We start from the raw sequence: 7,500 nt of genomic DNA, 5'->3' as shown, positions 1-7,500 counted from the left end.
TTCCGGAAATGTTGTAATTCAACAATTAATCACCCATGTAGAAGTAATTCTACGTAGACTTAAAAGAGAGCTGCAACAAAATCCTACCGCCAAAAACTTTTTTGCGAAGAATTCATCATAATCGGCAGGATTCGAACCTGCGCGGGAATAACCCATTGGATTTCAAGTCCATCGCCTTAACCACTCGGCCACGACTACCCGTTCGGAGCAAAGATTTGCCTTTGTAGGTATTACCGAAAAGTATCTAAAACTCTCTCACCAACGCGTTCGAAAGAATAGATTAAAAATTTCGGCAAATTTTCCTTTCGATCCGGTGAACGAGTGTCTCTGCAAACAAAATAAAAAAATTAAAAACATTGGCGTAGTTGCGAGCCCGCCAGGATTCGAACCTGGAATCTCCTGATCCGTAGTCAGGCGCGTTGTCCTTTGCGCCACGGGCCCGACGTTCCGCGTCATTCGTAATGCTTTGCAGTTTCTTTCCATTCCTTACTGTCGACGTCACATGTTCAAAAAGATTCTGCTCCCGCCCGAACAGGGACTCGAACCCTGGACCGTTAGGTTAAAAGCCTAACGCTCTACCGACTGAGCTATCCGGGCTACTCTGTGAAACTTCTACTCTGTGAAACTTCCAGTTTTCCTTCCCTTATGCTTCGTCTTAAACATCGCACAGCATGAGGTAACGTAATCAAAGTAAACACGATTTGCCCTCCCACGTCTCTCGTGTCTCTTTGGCAACAAGTCGCAACGGGAACATTTTAAGACAAATCTTCGTTCAAACGCCGACTCGCTCCTGTAAAAAATGTCGCCCAACGTGGGGCTCGAACCCACGACCCTGAGATTAAGAGTCTCATGCTCTACCGACTGAGCTAGCCGGGCTTCCAACGATCTCGGATTGCAGTTAACGTGTAAAAAACTATATCCGTTATAATATCGCATTTTCTCGCTAAAGTCGATCGGTCGCTTTTTTATATATATCTGGAATGCAATACACTACACGTGGAATTCCTGAAACTCACTGGTGTAGTCATGGCCGAGTGGTTAAGGCGATGGATTAGAAATCCATTGGGATCTTCCCGCGTAGGTTCGAATTCTACTGACTACGTACTTGCACCAAAGGTATCAGCTTTTTACTTCGTTCTGAAATCGCGTTTTTTCATATCTCGAATGGAAGTTTTAGTTACATTTACGTCTGCATTTTATGCTACACTACGCTTGTTTTGTGTAAGACGTCGTTTTTCGGAGGGTCATCAGATGAAGAGGACGACAACTTCAATCCCATGCTCGCCATATAGTTCCAAGACAAGTCTTGTTATTTTTTTCGAAAAGAGAGGCCAAGATGTCTAGTCCAGAAAATTCGCGAAGTCCGGAAATTCGCGATATACTTGAAAAAAAAAACGATATATGCCTTCGTTTCCATCCCAATTGCACCGAATTGGTATTCGACATTCACTAAATATTGAGTTCCGTTCGAATTTGAGAATTCCGGAAATGTTGTAATTCAACAATTAATCACCCATGTAGAAGTAATTCTACGTAGACTTAAAAGAGAGCTGCAACAAAATCCTACCGCCAAAAACTTTTTTGCGAAGAATTCATCATAATCGGCAGGATTCGAACCTGCGCGGGAATAACCCAATGGATTTCAAGTCCATCGCCTTAACCACTCGGCCACGACTACCCGTTCGGAGCAAAGATTTGCCTTTGTAGGTATTACCGAAAAGTATCTAAAACTCTCTCACCAACGCGTTCGAAAGAATAGATTAAAAATTTCGGCAAATTTTCCTTTCGATCCGGTGAACGAGTGTCTCTGCAAACAAAATAAAAAAATTAAAAACATTGGCGTAGTTGCGAGCCCGCCAGGATTCGAACCTGGAATCTCCTGATCCGTAGTCAGGCGCGTTGTCCGTTGCGCCACGGGCCCGACGTTCCGCGTCATTCGTAATGCTTTGCAGTTTCTTTCCATTCCTTACTGTCGACGTCACATGTTCAAAAAGATTCTGCTCCCGCCCGAACAGGGACTCGAACCCTGGACCGTTAGGTTAAAAGCCTAACGCTCTACCGACTGAGCTATCCGGGCTACTCTGTGAAACTTCCAGTTTTCCTTCCCTTATGCTTCGTCTTAAACATCGCACAGCATGAGGAAACGTAATCAAAGTAAACACGATTTGCCCTCCCACGTCTCTCGTGTCTCTTTGGCAACAAGTCGCAACTGGAACATTTTAAGACAAATCTTCGTTCAAATGCCGACTCGCTCCTGTAAAAAATGTCGCCCAACGTGGGGCTCGAACCCACGACCATGAGATTAAGAGTCTCATGCTCTACCGACTGAGCTAGCCGGGCTGCCAACGATCTCGGATTGCAGTTAACGTGTCAAAAACTATATCCGTTATAATATCGCATTTTCTCGCTAAAGTCGATCGGTCGCTTTTTTATATATATCTGGAATGCAATACACTACACGTGGAATTCCTGAAACTGACTGGTGTAGTCATGGCCGAGTGGTTAAGGCGATGGACTAGAAATCCATTGGGATCTTCTCGCGTAGGTTCGAATCCTACTGACTACGTACTTGCACCAAAGGTATCAGCTTTTTACTTCGTTCTGAAATCGCGTTTTTTCATATCTCGAATGGAAGTTTTAGTTACATTTACGTCTGCATTTTATGCTACACTACGCTTGTTTTGTGTAAGACGTCGTTTTTCGGAGGGTCATCAGATGAAGAGGACGACAACTTCAATCCCATGCTCGCCATATAATTCCAAGACAAGTCTTGTTATTTTTTTCGAAAAGAGAGGCCAAGATGTCTAGTCCTGAAATTTCGCGAAGTCCGGAAATTCGCGATATACTTGAAAAAAAAAACGATATATGCCTTCGTTTCCATCCCAATTGCACCGAATTGGTATTCGACATTCACTAAATTTTGAGTTCCGTTCGAATTTGAGAATTCCGGAAATGTTGCAATTCAACAATTAATCACCCATGTAGAAGTAAGTCTACGTAGACTTAAAAGAGAGCTGCAACAAAATCCTACCGCCAAAAACTTTTTTGCGAAGAATTCATCGTAGTCGGCAGGATTCGAACCTGCGCGGGAATAACCCAATGGATTTCAAGTCCATCGCCTTAACCACTCGGCCACGACTACCCGTTCGGAGCAAAGATTTGCCTTTGTAGGTATTACCGAAAAGTATCTAAAACTCTCTCACCAACGCGTTCGAAAGAATAGATTAAAAATTTCGGCAAATTTTCCTTTCGATCCGGTGAACGAGTGTCTCTGCAAACAAAATAAAAAAATTAAAAACATTGGCGTAGTTGCGAGCCCGCCAGGATTCGAACCTGGAATCTCCTGATCCGTAGTCAGGCGCGTTGTCCTTTGCGCCACGGGCCCGACGTTCCGCGTTATTCGTAATGCTTTGCAGTTTCTTTCCATTCCTTACTGTCGACGTCACATGTTCAAAAAGATTCTGCTCCCGCCCGAACAGGGACTCGAACCCTGGACCGTTAGGTTAAAAGCCTAACGCTCTACCGACTGAGCTATCCGGGCTACTCTGTGAAACTTCCAGTTTTCCTTCCCTTATGCTTCGTCTTAAACTTCGCACAGCATGAGGTAACGTAATCAAAGTAAACACGATTTGCCCTCCCACGTCTCTCGTGTCTCTTTGGCAACAAGTCGCAACGGGAACATTTTAAGACAAATCTTCGTTCAAACGCCGACTCGCTCCTGTAAAAAATGTCGCCCAACGTGGGGCTCGAACCCACGACCCTGAGATTAAGAGTCTCATGCTCTACCGACTGAGCTAGCCGTTCTGCCAACGATCTCGGATTGCAGTTAACGTGTAAAAAACTATATCCGTTATAATATCGCATTTTCTCGCTAAAGTCGATCGGTCGCTTTTTTATATATATCTGGAATGCAATACACTACACGTGGAATTCCTGAAACTGACTGGTGTAGTCATGGCCGAGTGGTTAAGGCGATGGACTAGAAATCCATTGGGATCTTCTCGCGTAGGTTCGAATCCTACTGACTACGTACTTGCACCAAAGGTGTCAGCTTTTTACTTCGTTCTGAAATCGCGTTTTTTCATATCTCGAATGGAAGTTTTAGTTACATTTACGTCTGCATTTTATGCTACACTACGCTTGTTTTGTGTAAGACGTCGTTTTTCGGAGGGTCATCAGATGAAGAGGACGACAACTTCAATCCCATGCTCGCCATATAATTCCAAGACAAGTCTTGTTATTTTTTTCGAAAAGAGAGGCCAAGATGTCTAGTCCAGAAATTTCGCGAAGTCCGGAAATTCCCGATATACTTGAAAAAAAACGATATACGCATTCGTTTCCATCCCAATTGCACCGAATTGGTATTCGACATTCACTAAATTTTGAGTTCCGTTAGAATTTGAGAATTCCGGAAATGTTGCAATTCAACAATTAATCACCCATGTAGAAGTAAGTCTACGTAGACTTAAAAGAGAGCTGCAACAAAATCCTACCGCCAAAAACTTTTTTGCGAAGAATTCATCGTAGTCGGCAGGATTCGAACCTGCGCGGGAATAACCCAATGGATTTCAAGTCCATCGCCTTAACCACTCGGCCACGACTACCCGTTCGGAGCAAAGATTTGCCTTTGTAGGTATTACCGAAAAGTATCTAAAACTCTCTCACCAACGCGTTCGAAAGAATAGATTAAAAATTTCGGCAAATTTTCCTTTCGATCCGGTGAACGAGTGTCTCTGCAAACAAAATAAAAAAATTAAAAACATTGGCGTAGTTGCGAGCCCGCCAGGATTCGAACCTGGAATCTCCTGATCCGTAGTCAGGCGCGTTGTCCTTTGCGCCACGGGCCCGACGTTCCGCGTCATTCGTAATGCTTTGCAGTTTCTTTCCATTCCTTACTGTCGACGTCACATGTTCAAAAAGATTCTGCTCCCGCCCGAACAGGGACTCGAACCCTGGACCGTTAGGTTAAAAGCCTAACGCTCTACCGACTGAGCTATCCGGGCTACTCTGTGAAACTTCCAGTTTTCCTTCCCTTATGCTTCGTCTTAAACTTCGCACAGCATGAGGTAACGTAATCAAAGTAAACACGATTTGCCCTCCCACGTCTCTCGTGTCTCTTTGGCAACAAGTCGCAACGGGAACATTTTAAGACAAATCTTCGTTCAAACGCCGACTCGCTCCTGTAAAAAATGTCGCCCAACGTGGGGCTCGAACCCACGACCCTGAGATTAAGAGTCTCATGCTCTACCGACTGAGCTAGCCGTGCTGCCAACGATATCGGATTGCAGTTAACGTGTAAAAAACTATATCCGTTATAATATCGCATTTTCTCGCTAAAGTCGATCGGTCGCTTTTTTATATATATCTGGAATGCAATACACTACACGTGGAATTCCTGAAACTGACTGGTGTAGTCATGGCCGAGTGGTTAAGGCGATGGACTAGAAATCCATTGGGATCTTCTCGCGTAGGTTCGAATCCTACTGACTACGTACTTGCACCAAAGGTGTCAGCTTTTTACTTCGTTCTGAAATCGCGTTTTTTCATATCTCGAATGGAAGTTTTAGTTACATTTACGTCTGCATTTTATGCTACACTACGCTTGTTTTGTGTAAGACGTCGTTTTTCGGAGGGTCATCAGATGAAGAGGACGACAACTTCAATCCCATGCTCGCCATATAATTCCAAGACAAGTCTTGTTATTTTTTTCGAAAAGAGAGGCCAAGATGTCTAGTCCAGAAAATTCGCGAAGTCCGGAAATTCGCGATATACTTGAAAAAAAAAACGATATATGCCTTCGTTTCCATCCCAATTGCACCGAATTGGTATTCGACATTCACTAAATATTGAGTTCCGTTCGAATTTGAGAATTCCGGAAATGTTGTAATTCAACAATTAATCACCCATGTAGAAGTAATTCTACGTAGACTTAAAAGAGAGCTGCAACAAAATCCTACCGCCAAAAACTTTTTTGCGAAGAATTCATCATAATCGGCAGGATTCGAACCTGCGCGGGAATAACCCAATGGATTTCAAGTCCATCGCCTTAACCACTCGGCCACGACTACCCGTTCGGAGCAAAGATTTGCCTTTGTAGGTATTACCGAAAAGTATCTAAAACTCTCTCACCAACGCGTTCGAAAGAATAGATTAAAAATTTCGGCAAATTTTCCTTTCGATCCGGTGAACGAGTGTCTCTGCAAACAAAATAAAAAAATTAAAAACATTGGCGTAGTTGCGAGCCCGCCAGGATTCGAACCTGGAATCTCCTGATCCGTAGTCAGGCGCCTTGTCCGTTGCGCCACGGGCCCGACGTTCCGCGTCATTCGTAATGCTTTGCAGTTTCTTTCCATTCCTTACTGTCGACGTCACATGTTCAAAAAGATTCTGCTCCCGCCCGAACAGGGACTCGAACCCTGGACCGTTAGGTTAAAAGCCTAACGCTCTACCGACTGAGCTATCCGGGCTACTCTGTGAAACTTCCAGTTTTCCTTCCCTTTTGCTTCGTCTTAAACATCGCACAGCATGAGGTAACGTAATCAAAGTAAACACGATTTGCCCTCCCACGTCTCTCGTGTCTCTTTGGCAACAAGTCGCAACGGGAACATTTTAAGACAAATCTTCGTTCAAATGCCGACTCGCTCCTGTAAAAAATGTCGCCCAACGTGGGGCTCGAACCCACGACCATGAGATTAAGAGTCTCATGCTCTACCGACTGAGCTAGCCGGGCTGCCAACGATCTCGGATTGCAGTTAACGTGTCAAAAACTATATCCGTTATAATATCGCATTTTCTCGCTAAAGTCGATCGGTCGCTTTTTTATATATATCTGGAATGCAATACACTACACGTGGAATTCCTGAAACTGACTGGTGTAGTCATGGCCGAGTGGTTAAGGCGATGGACTAGAAATCCATTGGGATCTTCTCGCGTAGGTTCGAATCCTACTGACTACGTACTTGCACCAAAGGTATCAGCTTTTTACTTCGTTCTGAAATCGCGTTTTTTCATATCTCGAATGGAAGTTTTAGTTACATTTACGTCTGCATTTTATGCTACACTACGCTTGTTTTGTGTAAGACGTCGTTTTTCGGAGGGTCATCAGATGAAGAGGACGACAACTTCAATCCCATGCTCGCCATATAATTCCAAGACAAGTCTTGTTATTTTTTTCGAAAAGAGAGGCCAAGATGTCTAGTCCAGAAATTTCGCGAAGTCCGGAAATTTTCGATATACTTGAAAAAAAAACGATATATGCCTTCGTTTCCATCCCAATTGCACCGAATTGGTATTCGACATTCACTAAATTTTGAGTTCCGTTCGAATTTGAGAATTCCGGAAATGTTGCAATTCAACAATTAATCACCCATGTAGAAGTAAGTCTACGTAGACTTAAAAGAGAGCTGCAACAAAATCCTACCGCCAAAAACTTTTTTGCGAAGAATTCATCGTAGTCGGCAGGATTCGAACCTGCGCGGGAATAACCCAATGGATTTCAAG

The 7,500-nt window shown here is 43.8% G+C and overlaps 26 non-coding genes across 26 annotated transcripts in view; 5 read left to right on the top strand and 21 right to left on the bottom strand.

Moving 5' to 3' along the window:
• Positions 1-116: 116 nt before the first annotated feature.
• Trnas-uga (transfer RNA serine (anticodon UGA)) lies at positions 117-198 on the bottom strand. The gene has a single exon. It is a non-coding gene; the product is annotated as a tRNA-Ser (tRNA).
• A 170-nt stretch (positions 199-368) lies between these two features.
• Positions 369-441, bottom strand: Trnar-acg (transfer RNA arginine (anticodon ACG)). The gene has a single exon. It is a non-coding gene; the product is annotated as a tRNA-Arg (tRNA).
• An 83-nt stretch (positions 442-524) lies between these two features.
• On the bottom strand, positions 525-597 carry Trnak-uuu (transfer RNA lysine (anticodon UUU)). The gene has a single exon. It is a non-coding gene; the product is annotated as a tRNA-Lys (tRNA).
• Positions 598-803: 206 nt separating this feature from the next.
• Trnak-cuu (transfer RNA lysine (anticodon CUU)) lies at positions 804-876 on the bottom strand. Its single transcript has one exon. It is a non-coding gene; the product is annotated as a tRNA-Lys (tRNA).
• Positions 877-1,020: 144 nt separating this feature from the next.
• Positions 1,021-1,102, top strand: Trnas-aga (transfer RNA serine (anticodon AGA)). The gene has a single exon. It is a non-coding gene; the product is annotated as a tRNA-Ser (tRNA).
• Positions 1,103-1,596: 494 nt separating this feature from the next.
• Trnas-uga (transfer RNA serine (anticodon UGA)) lies at positions 1,597-1,678 on the bottom strand. The gene has a single exon. It is a non-coding gene; the product is annotated as a tRNA-Ser (tRNA).
• Positions 1,679-1,848: 170 nt separating this feature from the next.
• On the bottom strand, positions 1,849-1,921 carry Trnar-acg (transfer RNA arginine (anticodon ACG)). The gene has a single exon. It is a non-coding gene; the product is annotated as a tRNA-Arg (tRNA).
• Positions 1,922-2,004: 83 nt separating this feature from the next.
• Positions 2,005-2,077, bottom strand: Trnak-uuu (transfer RNA lysine (anticodon UUU)). Its single transcript has one exon. It is a non-coding gene; the product is annotated as a tRNA-Lys (tRNA).
• A 190-nt stretch (positions 2,078-2,267) lies between these two features.
• Trnak-cuu (transfer RNA lysine (anticodon CUU)) lies at positions 2,268-2,340 on the bottom strand. Its single transcript has one exon. It is a non-coding gene; the product is annotated as a tRNA-Lys (tRNA).
• Positions 2,341-2,484: 144 nt separating this feature from the next.
• On the top strand, positions 2,485-2,566 carry Trnas-aga (transfer RNA serine (anticodon AGA)). Its single transcript has one exon. It is a non-coding gene; the product is annotated as a tRNA-Ser (tRNA).
• Positions 2,567-3,060: 494 nt separating this feature from the next.
• Trnas-uga (transfer RNA serine (anticodon UGA)) lies at positions 3,061-3,142 on the bottom strand. Its single transcript has one exon. It is a non-coding gene; the product is annotated as a tRNA-Ser (tRNA).
• Positions 3,143-3,312: 170 nt separating this feature from the next.
• Trnar-acg (transfer RNA arginine (anticodon ACG)) lies at positions 3,313-3,385 on the bottom strand. The gene has a single exon. It is a non-coding gene; the product is annotated as a tRNA-Arg (tRNA).
• Positions 3,386-3,468: 83 nt separating this feature from the next.
• Trnak-uuu (transfer RNA lysine (anticodon UUU)) lies at positions 3,469-3,541 on the bottom strand. The gene has a single exon. It is a non-coding gene; the product is annotated as a tRNA-Lys (tRNA).
• A 190-nt stretch (positions 3,542-3,731) lies between these two features.
• On the bottom strand, positions 3,732-3,804 carry Trnak-cuu (transfer RNA lysine (anticodon CUU)). Its single transcript has one exon. It is a non-coding gene; the product is annotated as a tRNA-Lys (tRNA).
• A 144-nt stretch (positions 3,805-3,948) lies between these two features.
• Positions 3,949-4,030, top strand: Trnas-aga (transfer RNA serine (anticodon AGA)). The gene has a single exon. It is a non-coding gene; the product is annotated as a tRNA-Ser (tRNA).
• A 492-nt stretch (positions 4,031-4,522) lies between these two features.
• Positions 4,523-4,604, bottom strand: Trnas-uga (transfer RNA serine (anticodon UGA)). The gene has a single exon. It is a non-coding gene; the product is annotated as a tRNA-Ser (tRNA).
• Positions 4,605-4,774: 170 nt separating this feature from the next.
• On the bottom strand, positions 4,775-4,847 carry Trnar-acg (transfer RNA arginine (anticodon ACG)). Its single transcript has one exon. It is a non-coding gene; the product is annotated as a tRNA-Arg (tRNA).
• Positions 4,848-4,930: 83 nt separating this feature from the next.
• On the bottom strand, positions 4,931-5,003 carry Trnak-uuu (transfer RNA lysine (anticodon UUU)). Its single transcript has one exon. It is a non-coding gene; the product is annotated as a tRNA-Lys (tRNA).
• A 190-nt stretch (positions 5,004-5,193) lies between these two features.
• On the bottom strand, positions 5,194-5,266 carry Trnak-cuu (transfer RNA lysine (anticodon CUU)). The gene has a single exon. It is a non-coding gene; the product is annotated as a tRNA-Lys (tRNA).
• Positions 5,267-5,410: 144 nt separating this feature from the next.
• Positions 5,411-5,492, top strand: Trnas-aga (transfer RNA serine (anticodon AGA)). The gene has a single exon. It is a non-coding gene; the product is annotated as a tRNA-Ser (tRNA).
• A 494-nt stretch (positions 5,493-5,986) lies between these two features.
• On the bottom strand, positions 5,987-6,068 carry Trnas-uga (transfer RNA serine (anticodon UGA)). The gene has a single exon. It is a non-coding gene; the product is annotated as a tRNA-Ser (tRNA).
• A 170-nt stretch (positions 6,069-6,238) lies between these two features.
• Trnar-acg (transfer RNA arginine (anticodon ACG)) lies at positions 6,239-6,311 on the bottom strand. The gene has a single exon. It is a non-coding gene; the product is annotated as a tRNA-Arg (tRNA).
• Positions 6,312-6,394: 83 nt separating this feature from the next.
• Trnak-uuu (transfer RNA lysine (anticodon UUU)) lies at positions 6,395-6,467 on the bottom strand. Its single transcript has one exon. It is a non-coding gene; the product is annotated as a tRNA-Lys (tRNA).
• Positions 6,468-6,657: 190 nt separating this feature from the next.
• On the bottom strand, positions 6,658-6,730 carry Trnak-cuu (transfer RNA lysine (anticodon CUU)). Its single transcript has one exon. It is a non-coding gene; the product is annotated as a tRNA-Lys (tRNA).
• Positions 6,731-6,874: 144 nt separating this feature from the next.
• Trnas-aga (transfer RNA serine (anticodon AGA)) lies at positions 6,875-6,956 on the top strand. Its single transcript has one exon. It is a non-coding gene; the product is annotated as a tRNA-Ser (tRNA).
• A 493-nt stretch (positions 6,957-7,449) lies between these two features.
• The window catches only part of Trnas-uga (transfer RNA serine (anticodon UGA)), an 82-nt gene continuing 31 nt past the window's right edge, over positions 7,450-7,500 (bottom strand). The window contains exon 1 of the tRNA in view: positions 7,450-7,500. This exon is cut by the window's right edge and continues 31 nt beyond it. This is a non-coding gene — a tRNA (tRNA-Ser).

This window comes from Argiope bruennichi, chromosome 9, assembly GCF_947563725.1.
Source record: "Argiope bruennichi chromosome 9, qqArgBrue1.1, whole genome shotgun sequence".
Taxonomy (NCBI): Eukaryota; Metazoa; Arthropoda; class Arachnida; order Araneae; family Araneidae; genus Argiope; species Argiope bruennichi.
The sequence above is the reverse complement of the archived record's forward strand: the minus strand, read 5'-3'. Positions and strand labels throughout refer to the sequence as shown.